We start from the raw sequence: 11,694 nt of genomic DNA, 5'->3' as shown, positions 1-11,694 counted from the left end.
GCTTATATGCATGCATACAAGTCCTTTGGTTGATCTCTCCCCCTTACCCCCACCCTCCCCTTCCTTCCCTCTGAGGTTTGAGCATCTGATCGATGCATCGATGCTTCTCTGTTCTTCAGTTTATGTTGTTCATTATAATCTGCAAATGAGTGGGATCATGTGATATTTATCTTTCTCTGACTGACTCATTTCTACCACACTTTTTAAATCAGCTTATCTGCTGATAGGCACTTAGACTGTTTCCAAATCTTTGCTATGGTGAATTGTGCTGCTATGAACACAGGGATACATATGTTCTTTCTGACTGGTGTTTCTGGTTTCTTGGGATATATTTCTAGAAGTGGGATTACTGGGTCAAATGGGAGTTCCATTTTCAGTTTTTTGAGGAAACTCCACACTGTTCTCCACAGTGGCTGCACCAGTCTGCATTTCTACCAGCAGTGCACGAGGGTTCCTTTTTCTCTGCATCCTCGCCAGCACTTGTCGTTTGTTGATTTATTGATGATAGCCACCTGACAAGTGTGAGATGGTACCGCATTGTCATTTTGATTTGCATCTCTCGGATGATCAGTGACTTTGAGCATGTTTTCACATGTCTCTTGGCCTTCTGTATGTCCTCTTTCAAAAAGTGTCTATTTAGGTCCTTTTCCCACTTTTTGATTGGGTTGTTTATCTTCCTTTTGTTAAATTGTATGAGTTCCCTATAAATTTTTGAGATTAAACCCTTATGGGAGATAACATTGGATAATATTTTCTCCCATGCAGTGGGCTTTCTTGTTGTTTTGTTGATGGTTTCCTTTGCTGTGCAGAAGCTTTCTATTTTGTTGTAGTCCCATTTGCTTATTTTCTCCTAAATTTCTATTGCCCTAGGAGCTGTATCGGTAAATATATTGCTACGACAAATGTCTGATATTTTGCTGCCTGTGGTTTGCTCTAAGGTTTTTATGCTTTCCCGTCTTACTAGTATATTTAAGTCTTTTATCCATTTTGATTTTATTTACTTATTTATTTTAAAATATATTTTATTGATTTTTCACCAAGAGGAAGAGAGAGGGATAGAGAGTTAGAAACATCGATGAAAGAGAAACATCAATCAGCTGCCTCTTGCACACCTCCCCACTGGGGATGTGCCCTCAACCAAGGTACATGCCCTTGACCAGAATCAAACCCGGGGCCTTTCAGTCCACAGGCCAATGCTCTATCCACTGAGCCAAACCGGTTTCGGCTTGAGTTTATTTTTGTGTATGGTATAACTTGGTGGTCAAATTTCATTTTTTTGCATGTATCTGTCCAATTTTCCCAACACCATTTATTGAAGAGACTGTTGAGGCTCCATTGTATGCTCTTGTCTCCTTTGTCAAATTTTAATTGAGCGTAATGGCTTGGGTCAATTTCTGGGTTCTCTGTTCTGTTCCATTGGTCTATATGTCTATTCTTGTACCAGGCAGTTTTGAGAACAGTGGTTTTCTTGCTTCTTGAGGTAGACCTGTAATGCTATGCATTTCCCTCTTTTATTTTTTTTCTCTTTCTGGGATTTTTTTAAATTTAATAAATCTTTATTGTTCAGATTATTACAATTGTTCCTCTTTTTTCTCCCATAGCTCCCCTGTACCTGGTTCCCACCCCACCCTCTGCCCTTACCTCCCCCCCACTGTCCTCATCCATAGGTGTACGATTTTTGTCAAGTCTCTTCCCACACCCCCACACCCTTTTCCCCCCGAGAATTGTCAGTCCACTCCCTTTCTATGCCCCTGATTCTATTATATTCACCAGTTTATTCTGTTCAACAGATTTTTTTATTCACTTGGTTTTTAGATTCACTTGTTGATAGATAGGTGTTTGTTGTTCATAATTTTTATCTTTACCTTTTTCTTCTTCCTCTTCTTAAAGAATACCTTTCAGCATTTCATATAATACTGGTTTGGTGGTGATGAGCTCCTTTAGCTTTTTCTTATCTGTGAAGCTCTTTATCTGACCTTCAATTCTGAATGATAGCATTGCTGGGTAGAGTAATCTTGGTTGTAGGTTCTTGCTATTCATCACTTTGAACATTTTTTGCCACTCCCATCTAGCCTGCTTAGTTTCTGTTGAGAAATTAGCTGACAATTGAATGGGTGCTCCCTTGTAGGTAAAAAGACTGTTTTTCTCTTGCTGCTTTTAATATTCTCTCTTTGTCTTTTGCTCTTGGCATTTTAATTATGATGTATCTTGATATGATCCTCTTTGGATTCCTTTTGTTTGGGGTTATGTGTGCTTCCTGGATTTGTAAGCCTAATTTCTCTATTTCTTTCACCAGGTGAGGGAAGTTTTTGGCCATTATTTCTTCAAATAGGTTTTCAGTATCTTGCTCTCTCTCTTCCTCTGGCACCCCCATAATTTGGATGTTGGTACAATTGAATTTGTCCTAGAGGTTCCTTACACTGTCTTCATATTTTTGGATTCTTTTGTCTTTTTGCATTTCTGGTTGAGTGTTTTTTGTTTCTTTGTATTTCAAATCTTTGACTTGATTCTTGTGATCCTCTAGTCTGGTGTTAGATCCCTATATAATATTTTTTATTTCAGTGTATGCTTAATTTCTCCTTTTCTATATCTTGAGGGTCGCGCTAAATTTATCAGCCTTTTCTAGGAAATTCTTGAAAAACCTTATAACCGTGGTTTTGAACTCTATATCCATTTGTTTGCTTTCCTCCATTTCTTTCATTTGTAATCTGTTTCTTTGTCTCCGCATTTTTGCTGCTTTCCTGAGTTGGTGGAGTAGCTTTGTGTGCTAGGTGCCCTATCAGGCCCAGTGGCTCAGGATTACCAGTTACCTGAGGTGGACACTCTTGGTGCACCCCTTTTTGGGCTGTGTACACAGTATTGTTGTAGTCAAGCCTTGATTGTTGTTGGTATCACTGGGGGGAATTGACCTCCAGGCCAATTGGCTGTGAGGATCAGCTGTGTCTACCCTGGGAGAACTTCTGTGCTGGAGACATCCTTATAGGCAAGACTTGCAAAAGCCTCTGTGCTCAGCTTGGATGGGGCGGAATCTCAGGGCAGAGCAGACAGCATTGGTATCCCGTCAGCCCTGCCCTAATAGGCCCCTGTATCTCAGTGTCCCGTGGTAATTGTTACAAGCACCTCTGAGAGAAAGCCGCCCTCAAGTTTTGCCTGCTGGCAGACAGTCCAGTTTCTCCCCAAATGAGTTTGGGTCCCCAGAGTCTTGCCTGGAACTGGAGTTCAGTGCAGTCGGGAGCTTTTGTTGCTCTCTCTGTGCTCGCGACTCAGTGCCTGTGCCTTCTGCAGTTCCTCTGAGTCTCAGTGTGCTTTTCTCTTTCCTGACAGTCCAGTTTCTCCCCAAATGAGTCTGGGTCCCCAGAGTCTCATCCGGCACTGGAATTCAGTACAGTAGGGAGCTTTTGTCTCCCTCCTGCTTGAGAAAGCCAGCTGTGCACTCAGTTGCCAGTCCTTTCTGTGTGCACACACATCTCAGTACCTCTGACTCTGCAGCTCCTCTGAGTCTCAGTGTGCTTTTCTCTTTCCTTCTAGTTGTAGAATTTCCACTCAGCCAGCCTTCCTATGGTTCTGGATGATGTCCGTTTTGTCTTTTATTTGTAGTTTTGAAGTGGTTGTGCTAGGCAGCAATTTAGGTGTTTATGCCACCATCTTGGTTTCTCTCGCTCTTTCTGGGATTTTTATTTCTTTAAAATAATTCATACAAATGGTTACAGTCATCAACATGATTTTTACCAAAATACTGCTAGCCTACCACATCAGCAGGATGGCTCCACAAAGGCCAGATGCCGCGCCTCGCACCCCTGTGACAGTGCTGAGGGCCAGGCACTGCGTGCTCCCGCCTCTCCCACTATTTCGCAGTGCAGTCTTCACTTGGAACGAGGATTCATGCCAAAATTAGGAAAAACAGCCTTGGCTTTGCTTCTCTAAATTATTCTAAAAATAAGACAAGTTGATAGGGAAAAAAATGCACTGTGTGGTGTAGAAAGAAAAACGGGAAGGATTCATAGTCCTGAGAAGTTTGCCAACTGCCTTGCATGGCACGTTCTGCAGAGAAGGAGCGATTCGAAGGCTGCTGATGCCCCTCGGTCTGTTTGGTGACAGCTAAGCAAACAAACCCTTGGTGATGTTCTAAAGGCTGCACACAGACAAGGGCATTCATGATAGAATTAACTACTAACTTCTTTTGCTTAATGAGGACACAAAACATGGGGCAGCATGAGCCCTCAGGACAGGACTAGTCAATGTGGGGAGGTCGACGCCACCTCCCACTGCTGGGCGCCCGGACAGTCTCTGGAGTGCCACCGGCATCCAAGGGCACCTGTCCAAGGCTGCAGAGCTCCGCCCATGCTACACTCGAATGGTCTCTATCCATCTTGGGCTTGAAGGTTTGGCTGGGAGAAGGGGTGTGGGGCAGTTGGGACACTGGGGGCAGACTGTGGGACAGGAACATGGCACTGGGGACAATGCCTTCAACGGCGGCTGGGATGCTGTTGGGAACCATGCCTACCACACTATAGGTGGACCTGTTGAGTTGGGGTGCACGACAGCTGGGTCCTTGTTGGCCAGGTGGTCCTTGTTGATGCAGTTCTTCAGGCTGTCAGGGTCCCGGCCTGTGATGGCACTTGGGATCTCCCAGACCGCCTCCTTATGCATGTCGATGGATGCCTGCTCACTATGTCAGGCCGTGTGGGGGGTGAAGATCAGGTTGGGGGCATCCTTCAAGGCCCTGGCTGAAGCTGAAGGGCTCCGACTTGGCTGTGTCATGGATCCGCCCCTCCTTCAGGGCCTGGGCCAGCGTCGTCTTGTCCATCGGGCCACCCCAGGCTGTGTTCACCAAGAAGGCACCTTGTTGCATTTGCTTGATGGTGAAGTCGTTGACTAAGTGGTGGTTGTGCTCATGAGGCCGCACTGCAGGCTCATGCAGTCGCTGTGGAACAGCAGGTCCTGCAGGGTGCTCACACTCTGTAGCCCCAGTGCCTACTAAGTGCCGTGTGGCAGGTAGGGGTCTTAGAAGAGCATGTTGAAGCCCAAAGGCCTTGGCCCACAATGCCATTGCCTGCCTGACGCAACCTAGTATGATGATGCCCAAGGTCTCCCCACAGATTCTGGCAGTTCCAGAAGCCACTTCCTGGATCTTCTCAACACTCTGGACCCTAGTGCCTTCCCACAGCACGTGGTGCAGCCAGGTGGTCCTGTGGTACAGGTTGAGGATGTGGCACATGGTGGAGTCAGCCATCTCCTCCATGGATGCTGCTGGCACATTGCAGACAGCAATGCCTAAGTCACCAGCCAATTTGATGTTGATGTTGTCAAAGCCACTGCCAATCCGGACGTGATCTGGAGGGCTTTGAACTTGTCCAGATCCTCCAGGGTCAATGTGATGGTGTGGTACATGAGCATGCCCACTGCCTCATTCAGGACCTTCTCATGGATCTCCTGCGTGGATTGCACATCACAGGCCACTGTGGCCACGTCTTTCAGGATAGGCATCTCCATTGTGCAGACCCGGCCATCCAGCAGCGCCACCAGGGGCCGGGGTGCAAGGGCTCATTCATGATCAGGGGTCAGACACCTGACATTGCCTAAAATGGGCTTAGCTTCCATAACCATGAATTTGACTTTTCAACACGTTCTATCTTCCAAGTCCCCAGGCAGAACTGCATCCTGCCACTGGATTCTCATCCCATGTTTCTAATTGTCTCAAACCAAAGCTCTTAGGCTCCAGGTCCATGGCAGCCACTGGCACCTGTGCCAGGCTCAGAGTCTGAAGAGCAGCAGGCTCTTCTTCAGCAAGTGCGAGCTGCCCACTGAAAGGCGCAGGTGGCTGCGGGCCCCAATGAGTCCGGCGTGCTCCACCACAAGCTTGGCACTTGGGGCAGCCTGGGCACCATCCGCTGCTCTGCCTGTTTGCCTGTGCCCCAGTGCAGCTGTCCAAGCTGCTCTGCGCCACACCAGCAGTGCAATTCCCTCTTCAGAACATTTCACCCCCAAACCATGGAATATACGTTCTTCTCAAGTGCACATGGGACATTTTCAAAAATAGACCACATACTGGGTCACAAGCAAAGCCCCCCAATTTCAAAAAGATTAAAATCATACCAAGCATCTTCTCAGACCACAATGGCATAATATGAGAAATTAACTACAATAAAAACAATCCAAAACACTCAAACACTTGGAAGGAAGCTGAATATCATGTTATTAAATATTGATTAGGTTACCAATGAGATCAAAGAAGGAATAAAAACATCCTAGAAAACAATGACAATAAAAACAGAACAATCCAAAACTTATGGGATACAATGAAAGCAGTCCTGAGAGGGACGTTTATATAGCTCTACAGGCCTACCTCAAAACATAAGAAAAAGTGGTAGCAAATCATCTAATCCTACAACTCAAAGAATTAGGAAGAGAGCAACAATAAAAGCCCAGAGTGAGCAGAAGGAAGGAGTTAATAAAGATTAGAGTATAAATAAATGACATAGAGACCAAAAAAAAAAAAAGGATCAATGAAACCAAGAGCTGGTTCTTTGAAAGGATAAACAAGATTGATGAACCTCTAGCCAGGCTCACCAAGAAGCAAAAAGAAGACCCAGACAAAATCAGAAATGATAGAGGCAAAATAACAACAGATCCCACAGAAGTATAAAGGATTGTTAAAAAATATTATGAACAACTCTGTCTCAACAAACTAGAAAACCTGGAAGAAACGGACATATTCCTAGAAAAATACAACCTTCCAAACTCAATCAAGAAGATCCCTTTCCCTCTTAGAACTGCTTTCACTGTTTTGGGGTTGTATGTTCATCTCAAGGTAACTTGATTTTTGACTTGATCTCATTGTTGACCCATTCATTGTTTAGTAACATGGTATTTAGACTCAATATGTTTTGTGTTTTTCAGATTTTTTTCCCCTTGTAATTGACTTCTAATTTCAAACCATTGCTTTTAAACTTGAGTTAATGTCAACCTTGTTCAAAATGTTATGAAAAAATGTATATGTTTTTACAAGGCAGGTTATGGCAGGACACGGGGCTTCTCTCCCTTTGGGTGGCCCCAGGAGAGGGAGCTTGAGTCTCACATATTTGTGTCTTTATTTCCTCACACCCCCCTTCCCACCCCATCCCTCAAGAACCAGCAGTATTCTGTGCCCTCGTGGGTGCATTCATACCCATATTCCCTGGGGAAACAGCTAGTTGACCTTTGCCATTTTCTTCACACCTCTGGAGGAGGTAACCAGGATCAGCCAGGCCCTCTCCCTTGTAATTGTTTGCCCCCATGAGCCAGACCAAAGGGATGCTGCTCTGTACGGGTAGAGTCCAAGGAGGTGTCAGCTCATCATATTATTGCTATTCACACCATAAGTGGGATTCTTCATTGAAGTGATGACTTCTTGATGGGAAGCTGACAGACCTGGGTGATTCCGTCTGTTTTTCATTAGAAGATTTTGCTCTATGCCTTCCATCAGGTTTTTGAAAGAAAGACGTATAGCTTGCTACTTCTCTGGAGGCTGGCTGTTCCACTGCTGTTCCTTAGGTCAGAAACATAGTTTTCATCAAGAGTAAGCCAGGTAGGGAATGGTACATAGACCACTGGTTCCTATAGTCTTTATAGATGATGATGCTCAGCACCATTGATAACATCTGCTGGATCATCTCTGCATGCTGCTGTAGGGTATACAGAATATAGTAACTCTCCTGGTGCAGGGTCATTGTAGTCTTCCTGTTGCTATGCAACAGCTGCTTGAAGAGGCATGTCATGATGTGGTGCAGCAGCCTGTGCATACCATGGCGTCAAGTATAGTTAGTCCTTTAGATATGGAAGAGAGAATATACATGATGATAGGAGGTTCCAGGCTTGCAATAAAGTTGTCCTGTGCCAGGACTTTCTGTAGTGAATTGTAAGACTGGCTGAGCTTAGGGTAATCCAGGAGAACACCTTTGGGAATAGAGAGGAGCACCTTGATGAAGGTCTGGAGAGCGTTGTCTAGGGCATTGTCTCCATAGAGATAGAAGATCCCAAAATTGACATTGCTCTGAGAGAGTAGCCTTCAGAGTGGAGAAGCAGCTGGGGATGCCCTTGAGCTTCAGTGTCTAGACCTGATCTTTTTAGACCTCTCCTAGTGTCAGCATGCGATTGCCATATATTGTTATCATCTTTCTAGTTCCTCTGAAGAGTAAGATGCCACTGGGGAAAGAGACATCAAATGGGAGTTGCTGGGATATATTATGAACAAATTCAGCCATCAGCTTGAGCACAGGTGTGGTACAGGCTGGATCACGGTACCATAGCTCAGTTGTCCACTGGAGAACTGGCATATAGGATGAGTATACCCACTGAAACAGCATCATGAAGCTGGTCTTGGCATTGAAGGTGAAAGCTACCCCTCTCAGGTCTCTTACCAGGCCCACTAGAATTCGCTTTGCCTCTTGCTCATTGAAACTATTTGTGCTAAACATCTGGGCCATAGCTTCCAACGCTGCTGTGAGTGGCAGCATCAGTTGTTCAGACCGATATTCATCCTCTCCTTAATCTACCATGAGCAGGTGCCCAAATGCTGTGTAGAAGGTAGTCTGACACTGCATGTCTGTCAGGTTGGACTGATTGTTAAGACCCAAAAAAGGAAAAGTGCTTGCTTGTGTGCTTGTTCACCAAGCTTCACTGGTTTCCTGACAGTATTGTACCCAATAGAATTGAGAAGCTGTAGCATCCTAGAGGTGATTGGTTCACAGTGGCCCCAGTACTTGAGGTTGGTGATTTTTTTTTCTATGATGCTGCTTAGGACCATGGTCTCATTGTTCAAACCAGAACTTCCAAGAGTCGGCAGTACAGCTTCGAGAATTTTTTAAATATATTTATTTTATTGATATTTTATAGAGAGGAAGGGAGAGGGATAGAGAGTTAGAAACATCGATCAGATGCCTCTTGCACAGCCCCTACTAGGGGTGTGTCCACAACCAAGGTACATGCCCTTGACCAGAATCAAACCTGGGACCTTTCAGTCTGCAGGCCGACGCTCTATCCACTGAGCCAAACTGGTTTCAGCCATTATTTATTTATTTATTTTTAAGTTGGGCCAATCTTCTGCAAACCTCATGGTAATTGTTCGGGTCTGATAAACTCTGTGGATTTTCCAGTATTGGTTTAACACCATCAGCAAGATGAGAGAAACTTCGTCTTTGCATTGTTAAGCAGGGATCTTCAAACTTAGGTGATCGGTACTAAGTAGGATAACCCCCGAGGTGAAAATGAAGGAGGAATGGAATGATACAAATTAAAAAAACAAAAACAAAAACAAAAAAAACAGCTGCAGAGTTGAAGAATCTCAGAATGCTGATCCTCCAGCTGATGAGAATATGTACTGTGCACAGGTCATCTGAGGACTCGTCAGTAGATGCACGGATAAAATCAGAGTATAGGCAGTTATGCGTGAGTTTGAGCAGTTGCATGAGCAAACTATGCTGACTTTCATCATTCAAGTTTAGACTCTTTCCCGAAGCCTGTTTTTAGTAAATTGCAGGGGAGTGTGAAGATATCAAATAACGATGAATCTCAGAAAGAAGAGACTATTTTTCTGTGCTGGGTTAAATGATGGGTGGTGTCTGCTTGATTAATTTCATTGGTTAGCTGAGATAAAATTGTGACGCCAATAATGCAGTATTCAACATTATCCTGTAAAAACCTTGTGACGTCTGTGATTGCATTTCTGAAGACATAGTCCTTCTGACAGGCAAACCAGCCCAGTTTTCTGATACTGGAATATAACTGAACTAGTACCCCAGTGCATGGATTCGTGCAAATTAAAGGAAATTAATTAAGAAGGTGGGTGGCAGGGCAGGACTGGGCGAGACAGGCTGTACACGCCCTGGGGCCAACCTCCAGTGGTCCCTCCCTGGCCAGCTGCACCTGGGGTGGTACTGTGGCTTGAAGGGCGTCTGCAGAGTGAGTGGGGTTCCTCCAGCAAGTGAAGTCCTTTGGCTTGGCATGCAGGGATTGGGCTGAAACCGGCAGTCTATGACATTCCCCCGATGGGTCCCTGAGTATGAGAGGGCACTCTGCAAAGAAGCTGTCACTCAGCAGCTCCTGCATTGAGTGTCTGTCACCTGGTGGTCAGTGCGCATCATACCAACTGGCCAGTCAGCTGGTTGCTTAGACTTTCATATATATAGATTAGAGGTGGGGTCCCTCAGCCTGGCATGTGGGGATCAGGCTGAAACCAGCTCTCCCTGAGGGGGTCCCGGATTGCTAGAGGGCACAGGCCAGGCCAAGGGATTCATGCATCAGGCCTCTGACGTCCCATGATGGGCCCGAGGTGCAGGTGAAGCAGATTTGGGGCCGACAGTGCCTAAGCAGCAACCTAACCCATGGCTAATTCCACGAGGAATCGGGTTCCTTCCTTCCTCCTCTGTGGTTCTGGGGTGTTGATGAAGCTGATTTGGGGCCAACAGTGCCCCAGCAGCAACCTAACCCACAGCCGATTCTGTGAGGAATTGGGCTTTCTCCTTTACTGCTCAGAGCATCTGGCCCCTGGTGGTCATTGTGCATCATAGCTACTGGGCAAATGGTCGGACAGTTGCTTAGGCTTTTATATATATATATATACATACACACACACACACACACACACACACACACACACACACACACATATATAGACTAAAGGACAAATGCATGAAATTTTGTGCAAGAGTAGGCCTTCCTTCCCCCGGCTTTGGCACTAGCTTCCCTCTGGCACCCGGGACCCAGGCTTCCCTCCTCCAGCCTCCGGCAGGCACCTGGGACCCTGGCTACTTCCTTCTTCTGGCTGCCGACAGGCACCCTGGACCCAGGCTGGCTTCCCTCCAGCCCTGGCTTTGTCAGGAAGGATGTCTGGAATGATATCCAGAAGACATCTTATTCTATTATAATTAGTATATTACCCTTTTATTATTATAGATAAGTGCTTGTGTCACTAAAGTAGCCAACTTTGGCCAAGAGGGAAGGTAATTGAGTTCCAAAATCTATTTGTTGTTCCACTGGTGAAGGATTATTTCTGCATGATACAAGCTTTGTGAGGCTGGGAATATGATCAACTCCCTCTTTTCAGGAGTAGCTCACACTTGTTCAGGAAATCAGGGCTGTTGGTGAATTCAGCCAAGCCTTTCTCTGCCCGGAGCGGAGTGGTTGTATCTGTGGTTTCATATGGCTGTTTGCACAGATTCTCTAGCTGGACCAGGCTCTGAACATGATCCATCATTTTGTTCCACAAGATCCTTCAAGTTGGTGCCCTAGTTCTTTTGACACAACACCAAGATTATTATAGTTTCCTTGCTTCCTGATATAAAAAGATGATGCAGGATTCCCTTATATATCACCTGACCTTGCTATTTCTCCAAAAAGTCCTTGTTTCTTTTAGTGGGAAATGGTATTTAGATATCACAATCTGGTCCTTGGTGGTGGTGGGGGTTGCTCATTATGATTGGGCAAATCTCTCTTATTGAATAGTATATTCTGCTTTCCAATGATAAAGATAATATATAGTCATTTGGAAGATACCAAAAATAACAGACACCATCTCTTTATATTTTGATCTACCTCACATTAGGTGGAATCATATGGTTACTTGTCTTGTTAAAAAATATATTTTTATTATTGACTAGAGGCCCGATGCATGAAATTTATGCAAGGGGCTTGGCCCTCACAGCCCCAGCTTTGTGC

At 45.2% G+C, this 11,694-nt stretch overlaps 3 pseudogenes across 3 annotated transcripts; all 3 read right to left on the bottom strand.

Annotated features, from left to right (window-relative positions):
- Positions 1 to 4,231: 4,231 nt before the first annotated feature.
- LOC311614886 (C-terminal-binding protein 1-like) lies at positions 4,232 to 5,552 on the bottom strand (annotated as a pseudogene). Its single transcript has one exon. The product of its transcript is annotated as a C-terminal-binding protein 1-like (transcript).
- A 1,775-nt stretch (positions 5,553 to 7,327) lies between these two features.
- Positions 7,328 to 9,046, bottom strand: LOC311614885 (exportin-7-like; annotated as a pseudogene). The gene is made up of 2 exons: positions 9,029 to 9,046; positions 7,328 to 8,829 (listed from the first exon to the last, which is right to left on the bottom strand). The product of its transcript is annotated as an exportin-7-like (transcript).
- Positions 9,047 to 9,053: 7 nt separating this feature from the next.
- LOC311614884 (exportin-7-like) lies at positions 9,054 to 11,233 on the bottom strand (annotated as a pseudogene). The gene is made up of 2 exons: positions 10,917 to 11,233; positions 9,054 to 9,762 (listed from the first exon to the last, which is right to left on the bottom strand). The product of its transcript is annotated as an exportin-7-like (transcript).
- Between the last annotated feature and the right edge of the window lie 461 nt (positions 11,234 to 11,694).

Source organism: Pipistrellus hanaki (genome assembly GCF_964339955.1).
Source record: "Pipistrellus hanaki genome assembly, chromosome: X".
Lineage (NCBI taxonomy): Eukaryota > Metazoa > Chordata > Mammalia > Chiroptera > Vespertilionidae > Pipistrellus > Pipistrellus hanaki.
The sequence above is the reverse complement of the archived record's forward strand: the minus strand, read 5'-3'. Positions and strand labels throughout refer to the sequence as shown.